This window comes from Vulpes vulpes, chromosome 1 (genome assembly GCF_048418805.1).
Source record: "Vulpes vulpes isolate BD-2025 chromosome 1, VulVul3, whole genome shotgun sequence".
Classification (NCBI taxonomy): domain Eukaryota; kingdom Metazoa; phylum Chordata; class Mammalia; order Carnivora; family Canidae; genus Vulpes; species Vulpes vulpes.
In genome coordinates, this window is record NC_132780.1 from 69190882 (window position 1) to 69217014 (window position 26133).

General features: G+C 37.3%; 1 long non-coding RNA gene across 1 annotated transcript in view; it reads right to left on the bottom strand.

Annotated features, from left to right (window-relative positions):
* The window catches only part of LOC112932962 (uncharacterized), a 107595-nt gene that overhangs the window by 32659 nt on the left and 48803 nt on the right, over positions 1-26133 (bottom strand). Inside the window, exons 2-3 of the long non-coding RNA XR_003237592.2 lie at positions 7132-7230; positions 6043-6120 (exon numbers count right to left, since the gene is read on the bottom strand). This is a non-coding gene — a long non-coding RNA (uncharacterized lncRNA). The remainder of the gene's footprint in view (positions 1-6042; positions 6121-7131; positions 7231-26133) is intronic.

Sequence of the window (26133 nt, forward strand, 5' to 3'; positions counted from 1 at the left end):
ACATATTTGACAAAGGGAACTTGAAGATAGCAGTGTATTAATGACATAGTAGGTGATGGGAAAGAGAATCTGGTTGTACTGAAGGCATGACAATGATTAAAGTATTTGAGAATGAAGACACATGTAGGATTCTGTTTGTAACCATTTGAAGAGCAAAGGTTAAAGAAACCTTTCCTGGAGCATCCTACATCTGTACACATGGCTGAAGTGTAGACAAGTAAAAATTTTTTCAGGAATCAGACACTTAAAGAAAATTGAAATCATAGAGGTAAGAGACTGCCACAATTTGTTCTAGTGGATTTGCCAATCCCTGTTGACTTAGGATATGAGTTTTAACAAACCCTTACAACAGTTGGTGGAGTAGGACATCTGTTCAGAAACACTTGCTTAATGCCAGGACTCTCAAAAGGAGGACCTCGTTGGATAAATTAGCAAAATGTGTTACATAAGACAGACGAGGACAAATGAATCTTCTCACCATAACCATGCACAGGAAGGGCAGTGATCCAGGAGTTCCTGAAGAACACTGTCTTAGACAACCACCCATGGACAAAAGAGCCTTTGCGGAAATCCAGGTTTGCAGAGGAGAGGTTCCAGCACACTACTGAAGAAAAAAATTATATATATATATATATATATATATATATATATATATATATATATATTTGGATGCATTGGTCATGGGCAAGAGGAACAGTGTAACTTTACCACCATCACCCTTCCCCCAAGGTGGCACATCTTAAGGCCAAGACAGATCTCTTCAGCATGTGGTCTCTCAGGGGAAAGTGAGTGAGACCATATGAGTGAACACCTAGTTCCCCAGTTGTGTGGGAGCCTGTCAGAAAGGCCCATTTCTTGCTGGCCCCCTTCAGAGCAATGAATCATGAGCCACATGTTTGGGGGTTGGGAAAATCTGGGAGAGCAACAGAAAGGATTCATGGAGGGCTTAAAGGGACATGGGTCTTCTTAACTATGTCATGGAACCTTTCAAAAGACAATTCAACAAAATTAAAAAATATATATAGGAAAAAATGAGAAGTTTAACAAAGAGATAGAAATCAAATAAAGAAGCCAAACAAAACCTATGGAGCTGAAGAATAGATGAATGAGGTAAAAATATGCAAATCAAGAGCATGAAGAACAAGCTGGAGCAAGCAGAAGAAAGAATCTGGTGCTAGAAAAAAGAAAGTTTGAAATAATCCAGTCAGAAGAGAAAAATAAAAAAATAAATAACTGAAAAAGAATAAGAAACACTGACATGATTTATGGGATATCATCAAAAGAATCAATTTATGAATTATTAGAGTTTCAGAAGGAGAAAAGAGGGAGAAGACTTATTTAAAGAAATAATGGCTGATAACTTCCCAAATATGGGGGCAGATTTGGATATCCAAGTTCATGAAGCTCATAGGTCACCAAATAAACTCAACTTAAAGAGATGTGCTCCAAGATACATTAAAATAAAACTGTCAAAAATCAAATACAAAAAGAGAATCTTAAAAGCAGCAAGAGTAAAGAAGCTTATAACTTAAGGGAATCTCCATGAGGAAATTTGTCAACAGAAAACTTACAGGCCAGGAGAGAGTAAAAGGGTATATTCAAAATGTTGAAAGAAAAACAAACAAACAAACAAACAAACAAAAATACCAAACAAGAATATTCTATCTAGCAGTTATCCTTCAGAAATGAAGAAGAGATAAAGACTTTACCAGAAAACAAAACTGAATCTGTTACCACTAGACCTATCTTATGAGAAATTTTGAAAGATTTTTTTCAAGTTGAAATGAAAGGATGCTATTTGGTAGTGTGCAAACATGAAAACATACAATACAAAGTTCAAGGTAAGTATATAGTCAAGTTCAGAATACTTTAATACTGTTATACAGTGGTGTGTTAACCACTTAACTCTAGTATAAAAGTTAAAGAAAGTATTAAAAAATAGCTATAGTACAATAATTTGTTGAATACACAATATAAAAAGAGGCAAATTGTAACATCAAAAATATAAAAAGAGAGGAGCAAAGGGGAAGAGTCTTTGTCATCAAAGTTCAGTTGCTATCACTGTAAAATAGACTGTTACATTTGTATTATGGTTTAGGTAAGCCTCATGGCAACCACAAAGCAAAAACCTACAATATATTCACAAAAGATAAAGGAATCAAAGCACACCACTACAAAAAAAAAAAAAAATCAATTCAAAATGAAGGCAGCAGGAGAGGAAAAAAGGAGGAAATAAACACAATTAATAAGAGGGCATTAGTAAGTCCCTACCTATTAATAATTAGATGGATTAAATTTCTCCATCAAAAAACATGGAATGGCTGAATGGATGAAAAAAATAATAACAAAAAAATCCTCCATAAATAAGACCTAACTACTTGTTGCCTATAATAGACTCATTCCACTTCTAAATAAATCAACTTTTATGCCTCAAATTCCCACTCAAGATTATTATACCAGTTGTTCCCAAAAGGCCTACGTAGGTCCAGGATATTTTCATCATATGTGGCACACCGCTTAGAAAAAGCCCTGTATTCCTCATGTTGGTGATTACAACCCACACATTACACAGTCCCTGGTGTAGTGGTCATCTAATTGCAAGCACCAGAAGTCTCTTTTCCCACATTTCTCGATGAAGAGATATGAGATTTTTAGGGAAAAAGTAACTACAAGAATGAGGGCCTTGATTTGTGTCAACTTACTTGGAGTTTATGTGCTGAATTCTGTGAATAGCATTAAGAATATTACTTCAATTGTCATCATTATACCTACGTGAATCAATTTTCTAAAATGACTGTGATAAATATATTACTGGAAAAAATTGAACATTCAAGCTCCATTTCACATTGTGCTGTTGAATTTAGGGCCCCAAATTGAAAACAGAATGACAAACTTATATCAAGAAACAAATTACGTATTATAAAATGTCAAGGTACTTTTAAGGTAAAAAATTGCATTTGAATTTTAAAATATAAAGACCTGTCTTTCCTTACTCTCTTTTGAGATCATACACTTTCAGAGTTTTTTGATATTATAATAGCCTTTACTTTATGAAATGATGGTAGTAACCAGTAGTTTTTTAAGGATTTTTTTGACAAGGTAAATAATGGCAGCTTTGTATTATATTATACTTTTAATTTTATGAGTTACTGAAACCAAAAATCTGGGATCCAAAAGTCTATATTTTTAATGATAACATTTATTACAATTGATCCTAATAATTTAATTATTTGTCTCCTCTATGAGTTATGGAACCCCTAGGGGATGCAAATTGTGATCTGTTCATACAAGATCTTAGTGGATGCTTGTGCACCAGGAATGCAAAGTTAGGAACTTTTGAAAGTAATGATACCACAACTTTTCTCCTGTTGGCTTATTTAGGGAATTATAATCCATCTAATGGAGGACACTGGGTCATTAGGGAAAGGGTGTATTATTTATAACGTACTATGGTAAAGAGTTCTCTGTTGGCTTGAATAATTCAGTGTCACTGAGTGGCTAAGACACTGTACTTGAGACTCAAAAGCAGAATCAATTCTTAGGTAAACAGTGAAGTATGTTCCTTCTGTCCTGTTTGAAAGCCCACGTCCCCAGACTGTCTGGAGTGTACCTCCTGAGATACTGCCACTTATCGAGAGCCTCCTTACATCTTTCTCCAAGGAAGACTCACTCTTTTAGCAGTTGGGATTGCGTAACTAATTAAACCATGGAGGCAGTGAGCTGATGTCCTGTGGAGTTCATGTTCGTGTCTCAGGGAACTTCCACATTTATGACCTTCCTCATAGCAGATTCCTGGTCCTCAGGGAAATAAATCCTACAGGAGCAAATTTTGAAAATGAGGATGAAATATCCTTCAGACACCTTCTCTTATAGGCAGTAAGAGCCAGCAAGGTAATCCTGCTTCAGCTACCTATCCATACCCTACTATTCTCCAAATCCTGCCTATAGATATCCTACTCATTCTACATCCATGATCAGATGCTGTGGGGAGCATTTGCATGTGAAGTGACATCGGTGTTCCATTCTCTGTGGTAAAGATGCCTCCGATTTACTGGGGTCAATAAGAAACATATTTATTGCAAAAATAAAAAAACTATGAAAATACACCTGTTTTGCTTATGTATATTTCACAGATTGTATGAAGTGAGATATTTACTCTATAAACTTCTGCCTCTTCTTTGAGCAAAGAGAAGCAGGTTTCCTATAATGACATCAGTTCTGGTACATTTTCGCCTACACTTTGCTCACAGTCTTCAAGTCTGCAGCTCCTGACGGGGCTCCCAGATGGCCTCATCCACTCCTACGCTGCCTGTGGGATGAGAGGGCCCTGAGCCAGATGGGTCTACAGCACGTCTAGAAGTCATGTTTCTTACCTTCTGTCTAGATTGGTGGCATTCTATCATTTTCCTCTTCTTTAACTTATTTTTTTTCTGAATAGGTAATTCCATTCACATTGTTAGAATATCAGAAGTATATGAAGATATATAGTGAAATTCCCCTTCTGTCTCATCTAGTGTGTGTTAATTCCCAGAACTCTTCCATAGGTAACCATGGTGACTAGTTCTTTTAATGCACGTGACAAGAAAGTACAAATGTATATTTCCCCTTCTCTTTAGGCAAATAGTGACACAATCCTGTGCACCTTGTTTTTTTTTTCTTTTTTCATGTAATGATATGTAAATGAGATGATCAGAGAGGCAAAGCGTCCAGCAAGGTACATTCAGAATAATGGGTATAGCTCAAAGCAGCTGCTCAGCCAGAAGCTGCACTGTATAGCCTTTGTTGGATCTACATATGGCCACAAGACTAGCTCTTTGAGATGGAATGTGAGAAGTTGTACTCCCTTTCAGATCAGGACTTTTAAGAAGCAGATGCACGTCCACCATGTCCTGTGCCAGTCCATTGGTGGGATGCAGACAATATGAGGTTTTAGAGGGTAGTGGAGCCAGGTAAGGAAAGAAAAAACATAGTAGTTTTTGTGTAATCTCAGTGAAAGTTAATAAAAATGATCCTTTAGAATTAAGGCCCCAGCATCATTTTGTAGAAGATTGCTGCCTGCCAACCGGAAGAGTGAGAAATACCTTGATCGTGTTGATAGACTGTGGGCCTAGTTTCTACAACGTGCTAGCCTACGTTCTCCAACATAGAAGTCATACCATATTGATACATAAAGGACTCTCCTTGCTTTTGTTTCTGTTTATTTTCCTATCTGTTTTCTATTCCCTCACAAAAACAAACTGTGGTTGCTTCAGACTGTCCCTCATCTTGGATATTTAAGTAGTTTCTCGCCATTTGCCATTACAGACTATGCTACCACGGATGGAGATAACACATTGATCATTTCACATGTGAAAAATCCTTCACAGAAATACTACATCTTGAAGTTGAAAATATTATTTTAGTATCTAATTTCAATATATATGCCAAATAAGGCCCATGCACTACTAAAACTAATACAAAGTATATATATATATATATATATATATATATATATATATATATATTATTATATATTATCACAAATATGCATGTATATATACATATATACAAATATATTATTACCTGTTACAAATAACACATATATTATATACATATATAGATACATTCAGATATATATACATACCTGTATATATATTCCGTTCTCTTTCAGAAGGGATTACACCAACAGCCAAAAAACTGAGAGGCAACGGCTGTCTGGGTGGCTCAGTGGTTTAGCGCCGCCTTCAGCCCAGGGCGTGGTCCTAGGGTCCCGGGATTGAGTCCCACCTCGGGCTCCCTCCATGGAACCTGCTTCTCTTTCTGCTTGTGTCTCTGCCTCTCTCTCTCTCTCTCTCTCTCTCTCTCTCTCCTCTCTGTGTATTCTCATGAATAAATAAATAAATAAAAATCTTTAAAAAAAAATAAAAAACTGAGAGGCAATATTTATGCAGCCCCATTTTGATTCTTCAGAGGCCACTTAGCCAGCAGTCTCAAGTCTTTGGATACACACACACACACACACACACACACAAATCTGGTTAGGAGATAGGATAGTTCTCTGACCTTTCGATATAGATCCCTTGGAGTCATGGGTTTATGATCCATTAGTAGATCCACCACCTTTAGTCTTCAGTCTCAGACCTGCAAAATATTTTGTCAAACATGCTCACACAGGAACCTTATTTACTCTTATTTTATGACCTGCAAAATATTTTGTCATCCATGCTCACACAGGAACCTTATTTACTCTTATTTTATGCACATTCTGAAAATAATTGGTCATGTGACACCCTTAAAATTGAAAGGGGGAGAAAAGGAAGCAAGGGGGATTTCTTTGAGTAGGAAGAGACTGGAGGTGGAGAGAGCCCATAAAACGATAAAAATCAGCACAATTTTTCAAAGACCACTCCAAGTCAGGGCCTCATGGCACCGGCGTATGATAGCAAAAGAACTGATACTCAAAGTTAGGACCCTGAGCTATGAAGGAATTATTAAATACCCTATATTTTCTAGGCCTATTTCAAAGCAAAAAAAAAAAAAAAAAAAAAAAAAAAAGATGAAATAATTTAATTAATATTACCCCCAGGCAGTAAGCTCTGATGGCTCCTTGGAAAGTTATGTCCCGATAAAACAGTTCTTTTCCTACCAATTCTAAGTAAATAAAGTGTGGACCAGAAGATCTCAGGTGCTGGTAACTCAGAGTTCTAAAATGTGTGTATGGCCAGAGGTGAGCTCTGAAACGTATCAGGAAAGGAGGTTTGAAAAAAAAATCACTTTTAATGGAAGAAGAGTGTGAATTTTCTAGTGAAAAGGCAAATGGCTTTCTGACATTTGTATTCTTCCACGGGCCTTGTTGTTGTGTGACCTGTGTAATATCCTTAAACACGCCCTTCTGACTCCCATCTGAAATAAATGATGTCCCCAGTGCCGGACTGTCCTGGCTCATTCATCAAGACCAGTATTTAATCGGAACTTGAAGCCCAACAGAGAAGGCTCGTTAATGTAACAGCGGTATGAAAACTCAGGCTGAGAGCGTGGCCTTATCCATAGGCTGCCCTGTCCTTTGACTTGCCAATTATTTTCCTACACCTCCGACCTGCCGGCTCCAGCACTGAGCACAGATTAAGCTTGTTCACTTCTGGGAGACCAGACCTTGAAGGGAGGTCCTCCAGTGCTGCTGATAATCAGGGGCAGGTGCTCATCCTTCGGGGTCATTGCAGAATGGTCATCCAGCATGGCAGCCCCAGACAGCTGCTGGGAAAGGAAAAAAAAAACTGCTTGGATTTGAGACATAGTCATGGTCCCCTAGTGATTCTTTACACAAGTAAGGGATTAATTTCAGTCCTGCTTCTTTTGAGGCAACTGTGTGCTTTATTTCCTCTACACTCTTCTGTGGATGTGATATTCTTCTCCACTTTGGATTTCAAATTGTTCTTTAATATTGCATGGGAAGCAGCTGCCACATGTCTCTCTCCCCCCACTAAGTGGGTTATGGAGACCCTCGCTCCCTGCAGTGAAGTGGGAAGACTTTTGGGTGAGTGGTGCTCCATAAAGGACAAAATTATTAAAATGGCAATAAACACTGAGTTCTGTTCTCACTGAGACTCTAATAGGTCTTCAAATTTTGCAAAGAAACAGATGGGCTACAACTCCTTCCTTGATCTGGAATTAACAAATTCAACTTTCTGATTATGCTAATCTGAGGAGAGTTTAGCATAGAGCATATGTGTTTGGATTCAGGATATTTCTTATTTACAAGCAAAACTAAATCTAATTTCTCCTTCCCACTTTCTGAGGCCATTTTTGCAGATTTAAAAAACTTGTTTGGGGACCTTGAGAAAACATTTAGCTCTGTCTCAGATACCAGGATCAGGCCCACATTTGTTTCACACCATTATCAAGTTGGCATAAACACATTTATTGAAGTCATTCCTTTAAGAATTATACTAGGGAATCAAGTTTCCTGCCCCCAACCACCACCTTTAGTCTTCAGTCTCAGACCTGCAAAATATTTTGTCAAACACCACCCTCAACGTGAAAACAGTAGTCTTATGTTTGCATGATGCCGAATGGGTTATGAAACATTTTCTTTTCTTTTTAAAAGATCTTAATTTTTTAGAGCAGATTTAGGTTCACAACAAAATTGAGAGGAAGAGATTTCTCACATGCCTCCTGCGCCCACACATGCACAGCCTCCCCCACTACCAGGATCACTCAGCAGAATGGCACTTTTTTTTTTTTTACCAAGAATGAACCTGCATTGACACATCATACCCCAAATCCACAGTTTACCTTAGGCTTCACTCTTATTGTTGTACATTCCATGGACTTGCACAAAAGTATAACATATATCCATCACCATATACAAGCATCACACAGAGTATTTTCACTGCCATAAAACTCTCCGGTGCTTTACCTAATCATTCATCCCTCCTCTCAACCCTTGACAACCATGGATATTTTTATTGTCTCCATCTTTTTTTTTTTTTCCAGAATAGCATACACTTGAAAACATGTAATATGTAGCCTTTCAGATAGGCTTCTTTCACTTAGTAGTATACAATAAAATTTTCTTGATTTTTTTCATGATTTGATGGATCATTTCTGTTTAGTACTAAACAATATTCTAATTTCTGAATATACCATAGTTTATGTATTCATTCACCTGCTGAAAGACATCTTGGTTGCTTTCAAGATTTGGAAACTATGGGTAAAGCTACTATATACATCCATGTTCTGTGTTTTGTGTGGACATAAGTTTTCAATTTTGGGGGGTAAATACCAAGAGACATGATTGCTGGATCATATGATAATGGTATTTTTAGTTTTATAAGAAACCACCAAGCCATCTTCCAAAGTGGCTGTACTACTTTGTTATTCCCACTGGCAATGAATGAGAGTTTCTATTATTTCCTTGCTGGCACTTGGTATTGTTAGAGTTCCAGATTTTGGCCATTCTAATAGGTGAATAGTGGCATTTCATTGTTGTTTTTGTTTGCATTTCCCTGATGACACATGCCATGGGGAATCTCTTCATATGCTTATTTGTCATCTGTATATCTTCTCTGGTAAGGAATCTATTAAGGTTATTGACCCTTAAAAAAAACATATTTACCTATTGAGAGATTGAGAGAGAGAGAGCAGGGAAAGGTGCTGGGGGAGAAAGAATAATCAAGTAGGTGTCCACTGAGCACAGAGCCTGATGCAGGGCTCAATCTTACAACCCATGAAATCAGGACCTGAGCTGAAACCAAGAATCAGTTGCTTAACTGACTGAGCCACACAGGCATCCCATTAGCCCATTTTTAAAAAATCAGATTGTTTTCTTATTGCTGACTTTTAATAGTCTTTTGTATATTTTGGATAACAGTTCTTTATCAGATGTGTCTTTTGCACATATTTTCTCCCAGTCTGCAATTTGTCTTCTCATTGTCTTGAGGTTGTCTTTCACAGAACAGAAGTTTTCAATTTGAATGAAGCTCAGCTTATCAGTGATTTCTTTCATGGATCATGTCTTTTGTGTTATGTCCAAAAAGGTATCACCATGACCAAGGTCATCTAGGTTTTCTCCTATGTTATAGGAGTTTAGTTTGGATTTTACATTTGAATTTGTGATGCATTTTGAGTTCATTTTTGTGAAGGGTGTGAGGTCTGTATCTCATTTCTTCTTCTTCTGCATGTGAAAAAGACCACTTTGTCAAAGTTTATAGTGCCTTTACTCCTTCATCAAAAGTTAACTCTATTTATGAGGATCTATTTCGGGGCTATCTCTATTCTATCACTGATCTATTTGTCTATTCTTTTGCCAGTATCATAGGGTCTTGACTTCTGTAGCTTTATAGTAAGTCAGGTAATGAAGTCAGGTAATGTCAGTCTTCCAAATTTGTTTTTCTCCTTCAATATTGTCTTGGCTATTATGGGTCTTGTGTCTGTCCATATAACCTTTAGAATCAGGTTGTTGATATTCATGAAATAACTTATTGGGATTTTGATAGCGATTGTACAAATTGGGAATTACTGACATCTGGACAATATTATCTCCCTACCTGTAAATATGGAATAGCTCTTCATTTGTCTTTTTATTTTAGTTCATCAAAATGTTTTAGTTTTCCTAATATAGATTTTGTACATACTTTGATTGCACTTAAATATTTCACTTTGTGGTACTAATATAAATGATATAGTGTTTTTAATTCCTGATTCCATTTGTTCATTGCTGGTATATAGAAAAGCAATTGATTTTTGCATATTAACTTTGTACCCTACAGCCTTTCCATAATCTCTTAGTTGCAGGAGGCTTTTTTTGTGAAATCTTAAAAACTTTTTACATAGATGATAATGTTATCCGCAAAGAGAGAGGGAGATTTTCATATCTTTTTACCAGTCTGTATGTCTTTTATTGTATTTCTTATCTAACTGCATAAACAATAACTTATAGCACAAAGTGGAAAAAGAGTGGTGAGAGGGGGCATCCTTCCCTTGTACTTGATCTTAGTGGAAAAGCTTTGAATTCCTCACCATTAAATATGACATTAGCAGCAGTTTTTTTTTTTAAGATTTATTTATTTATTTATGATAGACAGAGAGAGAGAGAGAGAGAGAGAGAGAGAGAGACGTGGAGACACAGGCAGAGGGAGAAGCAGTCTCCATGCCTGGAGCCCGACGCCGGACTCGATCCTGAGACTCCAGGATCGCACCCTGGGCCAAAGGCAGGCGCGAAACCGCTGAGCCACCCAGGGATCCCCCAGTTTGTTTTTTTTTTAATGAAGTTTATTAAGTTAAAGAAGTTCTCCTCTATTCCAAGTTTACTGAGAGTTTTTATCATGAATGGGTACTGGGTTTTGTCAAATGCTTTTACTGCATCGGTTGATATGATCATGAAATTTTTGTCTTTTAGTCTACTGATGTGATGGATTACATCATTTGATATTTGATTGTTGAACCAGTTATGTATATCCTGGATAAATCCCACTTGGTTATGGGGTTTAATTATTTTTATTTATGTATTTATTCAATTTGCTAAAATTTTCTTGAGGATTTTGCACACATGGTCACAAAAGATATCGGTTTGTATTTTTCTTTTTTTGTACTGTCTTTGTCTGATTTGGGCATTAGGGTGATGCCAGCCTCATAGAATTAGTTAAGAAGTATTCCCTCTGCTTTTATCTTTTTTTAAAGATTTTATTTATTTATTCATGAGAGACACAGAGAGGGGGCAGAGACACAAGCGAGGGAGAAGCAGTCTCCATGCAGGGAGTCCAATGGGGGACTCAATCTTGCGTCTCCAGGATCAGGCCCTGGGCTGAAGGTGGTGCTAAACCACTAAGCCACTGGGGCTGCCCTGCTTCTATCTTTTGAAATATATCCTAGAAAATTGTTATAATTTTTCTTATGTGTTTATAGAAGTTGCCAGTGAATTCCACTAGCCTGTTGCTTTCTGTCTTGGGAAGTTATTAATTTCTGTTTTGCTTTTTAAAATAAATAATGGTTATTTATGTCATCTACTTTTTTGTGTGTGAGCTTTGGCTGATTCTGTTTTTCAAGCAATTGGTCCATTTCCCTGTAGGTTAGTAGATTTGTGAACATAGAGTTGTTTACAGTATTCCTTGATTATCTCTTTAGTGTCCATGGAATCTGTAGTGATATCTCCTCTCTAATTTCTGATACTAGTAATATGCATCCTTTTTCTTTCTTCTTTATTTAGCTGTGCCAAAGAGGCTTATAAATTCTACTGAATAAAGCATTTTCTCATACATAATTTTATTCTAGTATTTATTTACTCACATAAATGATCTTGAACAGTGTTTTTGCCTCATAAATCCAGGGTCAGTTTTATCGTGTAGCAAATGTCCAAAGATCCTTAGGCTGTTACAGTCAATACAAAATATTAATTCCCCTGAGAAATTTCTTCAGTTTGAGTCCAAGAATCACCTGCATCAGGATCACCTGATGAGTTGAGGGTGAGATTCTCAGTTAAAGTGTTTGGTTCTCGTTGCACCCAGGTATCAGAGATCAGAATCTCTTTCATGTAGTCAGGGACTCTATATTCTGGGCCTTCTCTAAAGTGACTTTTGACTCAATAACCTTGCATTATCAATTCCTCATAACTATAATGTTTCTGAATTAAATCCTCCTCACTTCTGCCCTTTAATCACTCAATTGGGTTCCCAAAATACTATGGAAAATACAGCAATAGCTCCTGTAACCTTCCAGTATAATTACATAAGATGAAAAGTTTATTAAAATTTAAAGATAACTTTACTAAGCCACCAAGTGTAGAGTGTAGTAGAGAAAATAAGTGTTTTAGGATATCTTGTCCCCATCTTCACGTTCAAAAAGATTTTGGTTACAACAATGAAGTTAGTTAACACCTCTAACACCTTACATAGTCATCTTTTGTGTGTGTGGTGAGAATTTTTAAGAGTTACTCTCTCAGCACCTCCCAAGGATACAACACAGTACTGTTAATTATAGTTACCATGCTGTACATTAGATCCCCACATTTTATAATCTTATAAACTGCAAGTTTGAACCTTTGACCACCATCACCCATTTTCCCCATTCCCCGGGTTGCTTTTTATTATAACCAAAAGTGTGCAATTCTAAACTTTAATAAATCTAATTTCTAATAACCTGCCTGTAAGCCTTAAAGGAGTATTTTTAAAATCACTTATGCTTACTATATGCTGCATTCTACATAATAGTTATTTCAAAGAACTCCGCTACATGTGTCCATTTGGAAGGTGAGTTTGCAAAGTTTGGGGATCATATGAGCTCACTTTGGGCAGAGTTAATGTTTCCATATCCTATGGTAGTGCACGTACCTGCACTTAAACCATGGATTTGGAATAGAAAATTATAGCACAATTCTTGTGGGAAAAAATGAAGCAACAAAATTCAAATTACACCAGCTCAGTTATTCTGTGACCACCTTTAGATTTCATGGCAGGTGAAATGTAAAAAAGGGAAACAGTACAAATTGTGAGAAGTTAATATTTTTCTTTTATAAGTGCAAACTTTATTAAATACGTGAAATAGTTGAAAAATATGGCATTATTGAATGAAATTTAATATATTAGTTTTGAACACAGTACAGTGAGACTATTTTTTTAGATTTTTAAAGGTTCAGTGTACTGAAATTACAGATAAAGCAATTAATTATAGCCACAATGAAATATAAAATGGACATACATAGTAAAAAACAGAATCAAATGTTGAAGAATACCAAAAGGAATGACCACAGTTGTTGGTCTTAATGGCCAGAAAAAATTAAATAATCAATGCTTGAATACCTTTATTGTTTTCAGCAAGAAGCAGACATTCACTATAAAGCAGTAAATAAAACACTGGCAATGTTTGCTTTCATTTCATTATTTGCTCTTGTTTTTGGAGAAAAAGTCAAGTTTTAAGTTTTTGACAAAAAATAATAGTAATTTATAATATATTTTCTGGTAAAGTTATTTAATGAGTTTTGTTTTGTTTTCTACAGAGACATTTAAAAGCTTCAAGAATTAAACCTGAAGAAGTAAAGACACTGATAGTATTTTCATTTCTGGAATTTTTTTTAAATATTTATTTGACAGAGAGAGTACAAATAGGAGGATTAGCAGAGGGAGAGGGAGAAGAAGGCTCTTCACTGAGCAGGGAGCCTGACATGGAGCTCAATACCAGGACCCCAGGATCATGACCTGAGCCAAAGGCAGACAGTAAACCAACTGAGCAACCCAGGCACCCCCATTTCTGGAATTTTTTTTGGAATGGAGACTTTATGAATCTCCCCCAAATGTATTATCCTAAAGAATTTTGCTATGTGCCTTACTTCATGTGAAAGAAACTTTGAAATTAAAGTCAATAGAGTATTCTTTGTTTGGCTATTAATGAAGATAAATGAACGACTCTGGCTGTACTCTGTTGAACATGAACAGGCAAAGAAGAGCATTTGATAGTCATTGATAAATTGGCAGAAGTTAGTGTTCAAAAACAGAAATTGTAATTTTACTCTTTTCTGTAACAAAGCAGTATAATTTTTTATGCATTATGCCGCATATGCATATCCCAGAACAATATACATTATTGTCTTGTATATTTTAAAGCTTTCTATAACTTGCATCACTCCATATATATTCTTCTGCAGCTATGCTTGTTCATTCAATGTTGTGTTTGTGAGTCATCTACTGTTGATATAAGTAGTGTTAGTTCATTTAGTTTCACTGTTGTATCATGTTCCATGGCATACATACAGTATATTTTTTTTTTACACAACCCCCTGTGGATGAATACTTTTTGTTGTTTCCAAATTGTTGCAGCTGTGAACATTCTTGCTTGGGTCTCCCTAGTATCATTCCCATATACCTATGAGTAGAGTGACTCAATTAGAGGATATGCATTTCTTACACTTTACTAAATATGCATATTGTTCTTCACAATACTTAACACAGATCTATAATCCCACATGTAATGAATCAAAGTTCCTGTTGTAATCCTCAACGATAATCGTTCCCTTTCAGAGTTTTGAATTTTTTCAAATATGAGTGCAGAATGCTTCATCACTATGGTTTGGTTTTCAGCTTCCTGATTATGTGAGGTTGAATATCATCTCATGCTTTTTGGTGAATTCAGCTTTTTAAGCCTTTGTTCTATACATCTCACTGCTGTTTCTCCACAGCCCCTAGCAACCATTCTATGCTTGATACTGTAAAAACTGTACAGTATTTACAAACTGATATTTATTTATTTGGTGGTTGTTCTGCAATCAGTGACCAATAACACTTAAAAATATGGATAATTCTTTCAGGGTTAATTATATATTAATCTGGAGGTTATTATTTTTATAATTGGCTATATAGATATTTGCCATGATTTAATATGCATTTTTATTATTTTCCTTTATTTTGAATGACTTAGTATGCTATAATTTCTCATTAAGGCAAAATTATTGAGAAATATCCATTGTTGCCATTTTCTTCAGTGATACAGAGAGAACTAATATCCTGGTGCATAAAATAACAACAAAATATCTAAACAATTTAAATATATGTGAGAATTTGTGAAAAATACAAATCCACATACCAATCTGTGTTTTGTGTTCTACAAAATCCTAAGTTCTGATCCTGAATCAGGTCTTCCTTTCTGGACCCTATTTCCTTCCAAGCTCCTTTCCTCCCTTGGAGGAAGCAGTCTGAGTGTCTCTCTCTTTAGAACTACCCAGCGCATACATGTATGCCCCCATGGGACTCCAGATACTCCACTGGGGCTCCTTCTTCCTGAAGTCCTCACCTGGCAATTCTTCAGTCAAGTTAACCCCAAAGTGACAAATCTCTATCACATTTGTGTCATTCTCTTCATAGTGCTTTTTCATCATCTGGTACTGTCACTTTTTACCTTTTTTATTTTCTGCGTCACCATAGAGGACACAGTCCAGGAGATCAGGGTTCCTGTGTACCCCTGGTGCCTAGAACAGCACCTAGTATGCTGCACACAGTAAATGTACTTACTAGTTCAAGGTCATATTAGAGAGCATGCATTTATGTTAGTTAAAACCGTACTGAGCTAGGAAAGCGTACCAGTGATGATCACAGTATTGTCATGTTGGCTTCCATGACAAACAATGCAATTCACTTCCTCTATTTGGAGTGCCAGGCTGGTTCTTAAATTGAAGAATGATTCTATGGGACTTGACTTATTGAAGGGCATTTGAATCACAGACACATGACTGTGGTCTTTGTGTGTGGTAAAGAATCATGTGTGTGAAGATAAGTCTGTCAGAACCTATTATCAGCAGACTAGATCTTTCAGTGGTCTCCTTATCTGATAATGATGCTTCAGTGGTAGCCGCTCAGGTGCTGCCTGCAGGAAAGACAGCCCAAAGTCACAATCATTAGACAAATAATATTCAATTAATTATTCTAGCTCAGTCTAGAATGCCAGGATGCTACAGATATTCTGAGAACAAAATCATCCCCAAGGTGGTTTTCTGTTCATATTGTTAAAGAAACCGTTCAATAGAGAGGCTTGGGAGATTGTCAGTGGATTGAGACTTGGCAGGTAGTTTTTGAGTGATAAAAATAAAAATAAATTAAAGTAAAATTACCATCAGGTATTGATTGTTCATTTGAATGCTGTTAGAATATGAAAGTGACTCTTGTTTTAAATGGTACACATTAATGCATTACTTATATGAATGTAACTTGCTATAAAATCAAACACATTTTTTAGATCTACTAATTTGAAAAAAAAAACTTCATAATTCAGAGAACTGTGTGTTGACTCTTATCTTTGCAAACACTTTATTCCAGATGTGACTAATTAGGAGTATAAACAAGTTTGCTCAGGGAATGTTTATATTACTCAGAAAAAAATCATAATTAGGAAAGAAGCTACAAAGGAAGTGTCTCTGGGAAAAGTTGTAGATTTAGGTGATTAGCATCTTATTCTGAACATCCCCTAAAGACCTTTTGTGGGGATTATCTATTATAATTATTATTATTTTTGCATCCTTAGTGTTAATATACAAGCATTTCTTGTATTTATCCCCCTGTGTGTGTGTATATACATGTATATACATGACACATGATGTTTATTTCATGTCACCAATAACACTACACATTTATGAACACATTCACTGAGCCTCTGAGAAGTTAAATAACTCAAAAAGGGTCAGTTTTCTATTAAACTAACTAGCTAGAAGTCATGACTTGGAACTCCAAAACATGAAATATTTTTATGTACATTTTTAAGGTCTTTGCCCACAGGTAGATTTTGTTGTCCATCTAAACTCATAAGAAATTGGAATCTCTCAGCATTTTGATTATTATTATAACAAGAAAGCATAAAATTAATAGTTTAATCATGCCCAACACTGCTAATGTTAGTTAGCATAGGGATACTTTCAGTCTATGTCTATTTAAGGAATTATTCAGACCAAGTGGTTGATCTCTAGTTGACAGCATCTCATTTATATTTTGGAAGCCTCCCTAAATACAATCAATTTTGTAATCATAAAATTGGTGGTAAGAATCTATTAGAGCAAAGCCCATCTATAAGTATAATGTAGGTAGATGTTTAGTCTCTGCAACTAAATTCATTAGTGCTTTCCTTTAACGCATGAGTCAGATAGTCCAGCCCATGAATTGTAACTGATGGAGAAGTTAAAGGAATGAATGGACAAAACATTGATCATTCACCAAAGAAACTATTGTTGTCCAAATGTTCGATGGAGAACAAGCTTAGGTGTATAAGTAAGGCAAACTTCTTTTAATTAAAAGGTAATCTGTATTTTGGATTATGCATGAAAATGACTAAAACAAAAATGAAAACCCCTTCATCATATCTTACATACCGCTCCCCAAAGACAAGCATATCCCACGTGTCATCCTCATCTTTAGCCAAAGCTGCAGAGTTTGTTGTTTGTTTTGTTCAGTTCAAAGCCACTTTCATTTTGCATACTAAGAATGTGGTAAAATTCTGAACATGTTTCCTATTATTCCAAAATTTCAAACTGATAAACTGAAGCCACTTAATATGTTGTTTCAGCCAATTGTGTTTTTGAAGAAAAGAAAAACAAAGCCACCACATGAAGACAATTACAGTAAAATTAAGGGAGACAGATATTATATTATTTAAATGTGCAGTTAAAACTACATATTGAAAGTTACAGCCCATTAATGTAAATTATTTTGCAGTGGAAATATCTAATTATCTTTTCCAGATAACAGAGATAAATGAAAATGTTTCAACCTTATCATAATAATCTGCCATGAGAGAAGCTGCATGATTGGAAATCCAGAATGTGCCCCAAAGTCTAATTGTCTGTGAAATTTACCCTCAGCATCTCTTGTGTACTGTTTCTGGGTTCCTCTTCTATATAACAAGGAAAGAAAGATGTATTTTATCTTTTGTGTGTTGAAATTTTTTATAAAAACAACTATTTGGTGTGATTAATGATAGTACTATTTTTTTTTTACCTTGCAACTATCATGGTTCTCAGTATAATGCATCCCCCAAACTGAATATATACCACTTAGTTTCAAGGATTTTTTCATTCACTGATTTCATGTCAGAATTGATGACCTTCGTACAGTCAAAGGCAAACAGAGCATTTCAAGATTTGGATCTAAAATATATACTGAATAAGATAATTTCATAATACAAATAAGAATTGAACATTGTTTAAAGGTTGTGACTTGCCCCTCTTCATTCATAGACATTTCAGACTAGGTTTATTTATTTTTGTGTATTTGTTTTGCTATATTTATTTTTCTCCTTAGACATGTCTAAATTCTATTGTCAACATCACAGCAGTAAAACTGACCACCAAGAAGTCAGGGAGCTGTGATCTCAAGAGCAATGTTTGACTGTTACCAAGTGAGGAACTTGAAAACTAAGGATTTCAATTATAATGAGAATAGAAAAACCTCCTCCATAGGTGGAAGAAATTGAGTATTTTATTTGCCCTCCTTTGTTCTCATTTTAGGATGCACTCCTTGGTTTAATTTATTGAAAAATATAGAGTTAACATGTATTTTTCAATACTGTGCTTCAGAATTTTTTCAACGTCTTCATGTTAACATGAAGACTAAGGATTGACACGTGCCAGACACTTAAACTATTTTAATTCCTCAGGCAGCAAGACACAGGGGCCTTCTAGGAGAACCAAAAGGAATGAGGTCATTGTAAAGATTAATGAGGAATAAACAATAACTTCATCTGTACAGCTGAGCTAGTAGGAAAGGCATATCTCTTGTTCTCTTGAACACCAGAATATCATCAGGAGAATTACATGTGGCTCAAGACAAGCATAGCTTTAGTAACTACACTCTTGTTACTCTTGGCTCTGTTTTCTACACTATGATAATTTAACTATTCCCTCTTTTCTTACTATTCCTTCTGCTACTTAGTGATTGATTCTCCCTCTGGAGTACTAATCTGACAGGTATGCCAAGTGATCATCCTGCATGGAGGTCTCCTTGAGATAGAGGTTTTGTCCGAGCTTGTCTTCAGATTAGAAACCCATCTTATTTCCCTTTGGCTGTGGCCAATGGGATCACAACTGGGATCAGAGCATGTGGATCCATGGACCATAATTCTTCAGAACAGGGCTGTACAAAATCTTCCCCAAATAGTATTGAATTTTAAAGTATTCATATTTTTGGCATGCTTAGACTTTCCCCAAAATTACTCAACATCAGAATACTCCACAGCTCATTATAATTAAACTCAACACCTCTGGTGTTTTAACTTGCCATATAACCACCCACAGGTTCCCTACAATATTGAAATAATTTTGAAAGGTACCTGAAGGTACCATGTTTTTTTATAGCTCTGTTTTTACCTATCTGCCATCTTTGCCTGGAATGGTTTTCATTAACCCTTCTATTGGCTAACCTCTACTCATCTGTCAAGATCCAGATCAAGCACTAGAACAAGTATATCAACTTTCCTTTCTATTTAACACGTCTTCCTCCTTCTTTTGGTAGTTATCCCTTGGGGAACCACCTTTCCCTTACATCCAGCCTGCACTGTTCAAATGAAGCTTACTCCATGCTTTGCCATCACTGTTGGGAGGATGATGCCAATCAAGCAGTACTTTTTAATTTCTTGGCCATGTGTTCAGTGACCCAAGCAAGGCCAAGAACTCTGAATCATCTGGGGCCATTTTATGGGATTATTAGGAAAGGAGTTTTGTTTATTTGTTTTTATAAAATTAATTAACCAGTATATTGTAAGCCTGGATTTTCTAATGTCAGTACTTGTCGTCATCTGGGAAAGGCCAGTTATGGGAAAGCCAACACAAATATCACAAAAATCAGACAACATTCTCAGAGTGCTTGGTCAAACCATAACTGGATATGAACTGTTCCTAAAACGTTCTTTTATGTATGACAGTGAGTTTCCTCTACCTGACCTTCCCATCTTGGCTCAAATGAGATTGATCTGAGTTTTCTACTCCCTGCTGTATAAGGAGACTTAACTAATAGAAACCCAGAAGCTTCTCATAGCACCTGCCACACTGTGTTATATATCTTCTCTTGTCTTTTCCTGCCTTGGACTAAGCTCAGGGAAGGCTGCAACTATGTCTCATCTTTGTAGGGCGGTGCCCAATGAGTTGTGTGTTATATTGCTGACATCTATTAAATATTTACTGAACAAATGAAAGCAAGATGGATCTTTTTTAACTGTTTACTAGCGATATTTTCTGAATTGCCAAATGTGTTCAGAAATCAAATTCCCATGATAACTAGCAAAAGTTTGTTTCATAATCAAACCTAAGGTTTTTCTCACGTTATGTTTTTCTTTAAAACAATCAAACAAATTTAGCAGTGTTTTCTCAGTAGAATATAAGTATCAGTTTTAAACCTTCAGTCTATAGACCCCATTTCGGTGGTTCAACAGCAGTGAACAATTTAATAGAGAGAGAAGTGAGGTTGATGAGGGAATCAAGGTCCGGATCATGGCGGGTCTCAATTTCTATGCTAAGTAGTTTGGATTTTATTGTGTAGGCAATTTGGAGCCACTGAGGAGTAACCATGCAAAATTCACATTTTTAGAAAGATCATCTTGGCAGGTCCAGGATGGGAGGAAAAGAGCCAAGAGATGCCCTGGTCTAGAGAAGACACTGAGCCCTGCTGAGTATACTTGTCAAACCAGAGCAGTAGTGCTGAGACCCAGGAGAGATGGAGGCTGGAATTAGGGGTGAGAAATAGGGGACAGGAAGAAAGGTCAAAGGTGATTCCAGTTTTCTGGCGTGGATGATGGCTGTTCATTAAGATTCATAAATAAATAAACAGACAAACAAACAAATAAAACAAGTAGATCTAGAAAAGAAACTAATTTAATTTTGGACATACCAATTTTTTTTAAAGGAAAATCGCTTGTCAAAAAATGTCTGTGGGCTTTTTTAATCTTTATCTTTTCTGACAGGAGCTCTTTGTTGGGCATCTGGCACAGAGCAGCTGGCTTTTCTGCTTTGTGCATCTTGCCTGCTCAGTCCCATTGTGTCCTGGCCCGAAGGCAGGGGTCACCTGGCCCCCTTGGGCTTACAGCACTCCTCTGAGCAGGATGCTCATCACAAACTTCTGAAAGGTTCTCTTATGCATGAGCTTTAATGAAGCTCTTATTTGGCATATGTGGATTGCAAAAATCGGGCCTTGGAAAACCACATTCCACTATTCTGGTATGGGTTTTTAAAAGAATGTTGAAAAGTATTTTATTTATGGGCCTCAATGCTGAAATTTCCTTCATTCCCAATGAGCATCACTCATTGCAACATCTTTCCCTTCTCTGTTTAGGTATGAAGGTATGGACAGGTGAAAAGCACCTGTTCTACAGGGATAGGCATAGGCTAGGGGTGGGGTGGGGAGACCCCTATGGCATTTGATTGCTTGTATCTGATTTCTTCCCCTTTCACCGATAGATGTCCCTGTAGCAAATGAAAGCATTTTGAAAAGAGTCCAGGGGTGTAATTAAGTGAGACAATACAGATGCCAGAATTTAAACACTGCCAGTTTTATGTAATTTAATTAATACTGTGGAGAGGAAAAAATGCTTGCCTGTGCAGTATTTCGTGAAGTGAGGAGCTGCTGATGGAAGGGAGTGATTTTGTCAGAAGGCACAGAAATAAGAAACTGCTCCATAGATGGCTCTCTTTGATTAGAAAGAAAAACCCCATCCAGAGTCCTGTTTATTATTTTATGTCTGACATTTTACAAGTCCGTGTAAGGTAATTATCTATAGAAATTCCAACAGCATGCCCATTGTGCTTTACAGGTGTACCTGTCTCTTCAGACAACCTTCCTAGACGTCGATGGCTAACAGCACCTGTTTCCTTTGTGGGCGGCAGGGCACTGTGAGGGGGCTTCCCCACACATGGGAACTGCAGGGGGAAATTTTGCAGGGAAAGGATGATTTTCTTCCTTAAAAACTCCAATATGTCGGTTTTGTTATTGTTAGCTTTTACTTAATCTTTTATTCAGCCAGAACATTTTGATAAATATATATTCCCTCTTCCTCAGAGAGCTAGCAGGTAATGCTTCAGATGCGGACTCAAAATCAATTTTGGTAATAACTGGGTAGAACTCACAGCTCCCTCAATGAAAATCAGGCAATGTGGACAGAGAAAGAAAGTCTCTGATCAGCAACACAGTCAGATAAGATCCTGATGTCTCAAGTGGCTCCTCATTTACAGCTTATGGGTTTTGGCTAAGGGAAAACTATTTGAAATTTCAGAGTTGGGTGTTTGAAATTTGTCTTTGTTTAGAATGGTTTTTTTCCCTCTTTGTACCTTGTAGCTCTTCTTAAAACTTCTGTTTGCAACACATGGTAAACACTGTGTTCTGTAAATGAAAAATGGGATGATGCGTAAAAAGAAAGAGAAATGGGATACTGATGCAGGCCAGAGCCCTGCCTCCTATGACGTGAACCACGTTTCTGCCCTCTGGACACAGCAGCCTAAGATTGCTTCTTGTTGGCTATTTGTCTACTTTCATAATATAGGTTCAGAGTTAAGTGTTATAGTCAGATTAATGGATTTTGTTACAATACAGATTCAATAGAACCAAGATAACAGATGGGGGAAATGGATCAGTTCTTGATATTTCAATATATGTATGCCAAAGAATTCAAGTTTAATTACATTAAAACATGTTTCCTCTAGTTTAATTAAGCATGTTTAAAATGTACCCTTTGATCATGTTCAGCATGCTGAAAGTTTCAGAAAATCTAATCACCTAACAGGGGCCATGACCAAGGTGTGAGCAAAGCCTACTAGAGCTTGTCTTGTCTCAGTGGCTCTTTGATTGAGCCACTCTAGCAAAATACTAAAACTTCACGACTTCCCCTTCTATACATCAGGATTCAGGTAAGGCTCAGCCTGCCATTTCTTCTGCTCTGTGAGATGCTGGTTGGGATCACAGAATTGCAGTCAGAGGGCTTCACTCGCATGTGTCACCTTGGAGGGGGCACTGCAAGGAGGGGGCACCTCTCTCTTCTCCACTCAGCCAGCTTGGGCTCTGGGAGGAGGGACAGCAGAAGCTTCAGGTGATGGCGTTGTTGCGAATGTTGCACAGCATCCTTCTACTCCCTTCTCTCAGCCTGGCCAGATTCAAAAGGAGGAAAATAGAGCCCATTTCTCAATCACAGGAGTAGCAAGAATTTTCAGCAGTCTGTCATATAACAGAAACCCTCCCCCTGGCCACAGATTACTTATCTTCTCTGACATGCAAAATATGCTTACCCCTTCCAAGACCCCAAAGCTCTCATCCCATTATGGCATCAGGCACTATTGCAAAGGCCACAGTCCTGTCATGTGTGTCAGACATGGGTGTTAATAAGACTTCCTCCACAGGACTCCCCAGGGAGGGAGACCCATGATTACAAAGACAAGTCATCGAGAAGACACAACATGCATAAGGTGACAGGGACAGAGTAACTACAATAGACACTGCAAATTGAAAAGAGGGAAGTCGAAAGTGTGTTCACAGTGATTCTGAAATCCAGCAATGTGTATCATCAATTTCTCTTGCTTATTGAAGAGGACCTAGATCTCATGGGGAATATTTCTATTTCGCTTTTGTCTTCTCCCTTTGAACTAGGGGCTTCTCCCTCTGAAAAACCCTTCCTTTTCTATAGGAAATGTACTATGCTTGCAACAGAATGGCTTTATGTCTGCCTTCAGAATACAAGGGGGAGAGGGCAAGTCTTTCCACCTTGTACTTGTCCCCTTTGGCCCAAACTGATACAGCTACCAAAGCAATTTGGTGGGATTCCAGTGTATAAAATTATTAATCCAATCCATTTGCCAAACATTGTGCCCACATCTTTTTTTTTTTTGAGACTGGGCACTCCCTACATGGGTTGTGAGTTGGGAAACTATAGAGGAAACTCCTTAGGTTTCTTAGAAGAAATTTGTCCAGCTCAGAGGGAGAAACAAGCACCTATTAAAATTTTCTGAGATCTTAACAACAGATTCTACATTCATATCTTTGACTTGACCTTAACCAGGAGGCTGTGTGTTCCTGGCAATATCCGTCTTTGACCTTTGCCTGATTCACCTTTTACCTTGAGAAACATTTGCCTACAAGACAAGTTAGAAATGAGAAATTATTTTCTTTTGCAACCTTGCAATACTGCAGTTGGAATATTTCCTGTGAATTCTGTGTAAAAACTGAACATTTTCCTTTCAAATCCCTCTTTCCCCACATGCTATTATGGAGGGCTAAAGGAGGCTGCCATTATTTCCAACATTTTGCCTGGACCTCTCGTGTTCTACTTCCTCTGTTTCTGCAAATACAAGTTTGCCAAAAACTCTGCAAAGCAGAGAGCACAGGTCACCACTTCTCCAGGCTTGAATGGCAGTTTTCCCACTGCCTTTCCAGTCTACACCAACAAACTTTTCAATACTCTTCAGGTTTCTACCCACCAAAGCCCACGACATCTGTTTTAGGTTTCTGTTACTGAAGAGAATATCTAAAGAGAAACTGCTAATATTATATTCTGTTTCAATGTTTCTATTGCTGTTTGACAAAGCACAGCAAAATGCAATTGCTCAAACAATATTAGTTTAAGCTACAATTCTCTCTGTAATCAAAGAGTTTTGATTAAGGTGGTGTCACCGGGAGTTATAGGATGGCATAAGTTTCCAGAACATCCTCACTCACATGGCTGATAACTCACATTGATCTCTGGCCTCAGTTCAGCAAATACTGTGGGCTGGGGCTTTGGTGCTCTTCCATGAGGGCCTTTCCCTGTGGCACATTGAGCTTCATTGTTTCAGGGACGCTGGGTTCCAGTAAAGGCCATCCTAGGAGGCCTAGAACACAGAAGCTCTAGATCTTATAAGACTCAGCCTCAGAAGTTATAAAGCATCATTCCCACCACAGTCTCTTGATTGGAACAGGTTGAGAGCAGCCCAGGGTCAAAGGAGTTAAGCTAGAGTCCACCTCTTAATGCAGACATGACAAGGGCAAATTACAAAATCATGCACAATGGAAGGTACAGTGAGGCCTTTTATTTATTTATTTATTTATTTATTTATTTATTTATTTATTTATTTATGGTGAGGCCTTCTTTCATGACAGACAGGGATGTTCGGGGGTGGGGGTGATATATTTTACATGTAAAAAGACATGAACCTCAAGGAGCAAAGTGTTATGTGTTGAATTGTGTCCTTCCGCAAAATCGTAACCGTCAGTAACTCAGAATGTGGCCCTATTTGTGAATAGAGTCATTGCAGATATAATTAGCTAAGACAAAGTCATATTGAAGTAGAGTGGTCTCTGTCCTTGTAAAAAGGAGGAACCTAAACACAGACATGCTCGCGGGGGGAATGCCATGTTCAGATGGAAGCAGACATCAGAGCGAAGCAGCAGAGGCCAAGTAATGCCAAAGATGTCCAGCAAACCACCTGAGGATGAGAGAGAGGCCCAGGACAGATTGTCCCTCGCAGCCTCAGAAGGAACCAATCTTGCTGACATCTTGATCTTGGACTTCTGGCATCCAGAACTATAAGAATGCATTCCTGTTCAAGCCAGCCAATCTGGAGTACTTTTCCTGGCAGCCCCAGAAAACTAACACAGACAGCTCTGGGCCTTTAGTTGAGCATCTATTCTGGTAGGTAAAACAAGACTAGCAAAATTCCCTTCAGTTGGAATCCTTTGAATTCTTCAAGGATCCAGGTTAGAAGCAGAAGTGTTTGCACAGAAAGGCAAATCCTCAAATGCTTTCTTTTTTGAGGCAGTTTCTGTTACTTTTTATTCCAAAATTTCATGTAGTATTATCAGGAACCAGGCATGTGTACCTATGTGTGTACAGGTATTTTCCCTCCAGATCACAAAACATAGCCATTCCCAGTGGACAGATTTTTTTTTTCCTTGACACTACAGGTATTTTTATTTTAATGCTGGGTAGAGAGTAATCAACTTCCCCTTCTATAGAGAAAACTCCAGAAAGCCAGGATTAGCCAGGTAGATGCCATTCATGCCCAAATCTCTAGGTGCACAGGTAACTGTGGTCACTGTCAGTTTTGCAAAGGACAGAAATTCCTGGACTGTTTTATTCTGGTTTCCCAGGTAGCTGCTTTGTTAGTTTACCAAAGAAGAAGTAATGCTACTACCTCACACCAGTACAGCAGCTCAGATTCCAGTATAGATGCTGGAATGC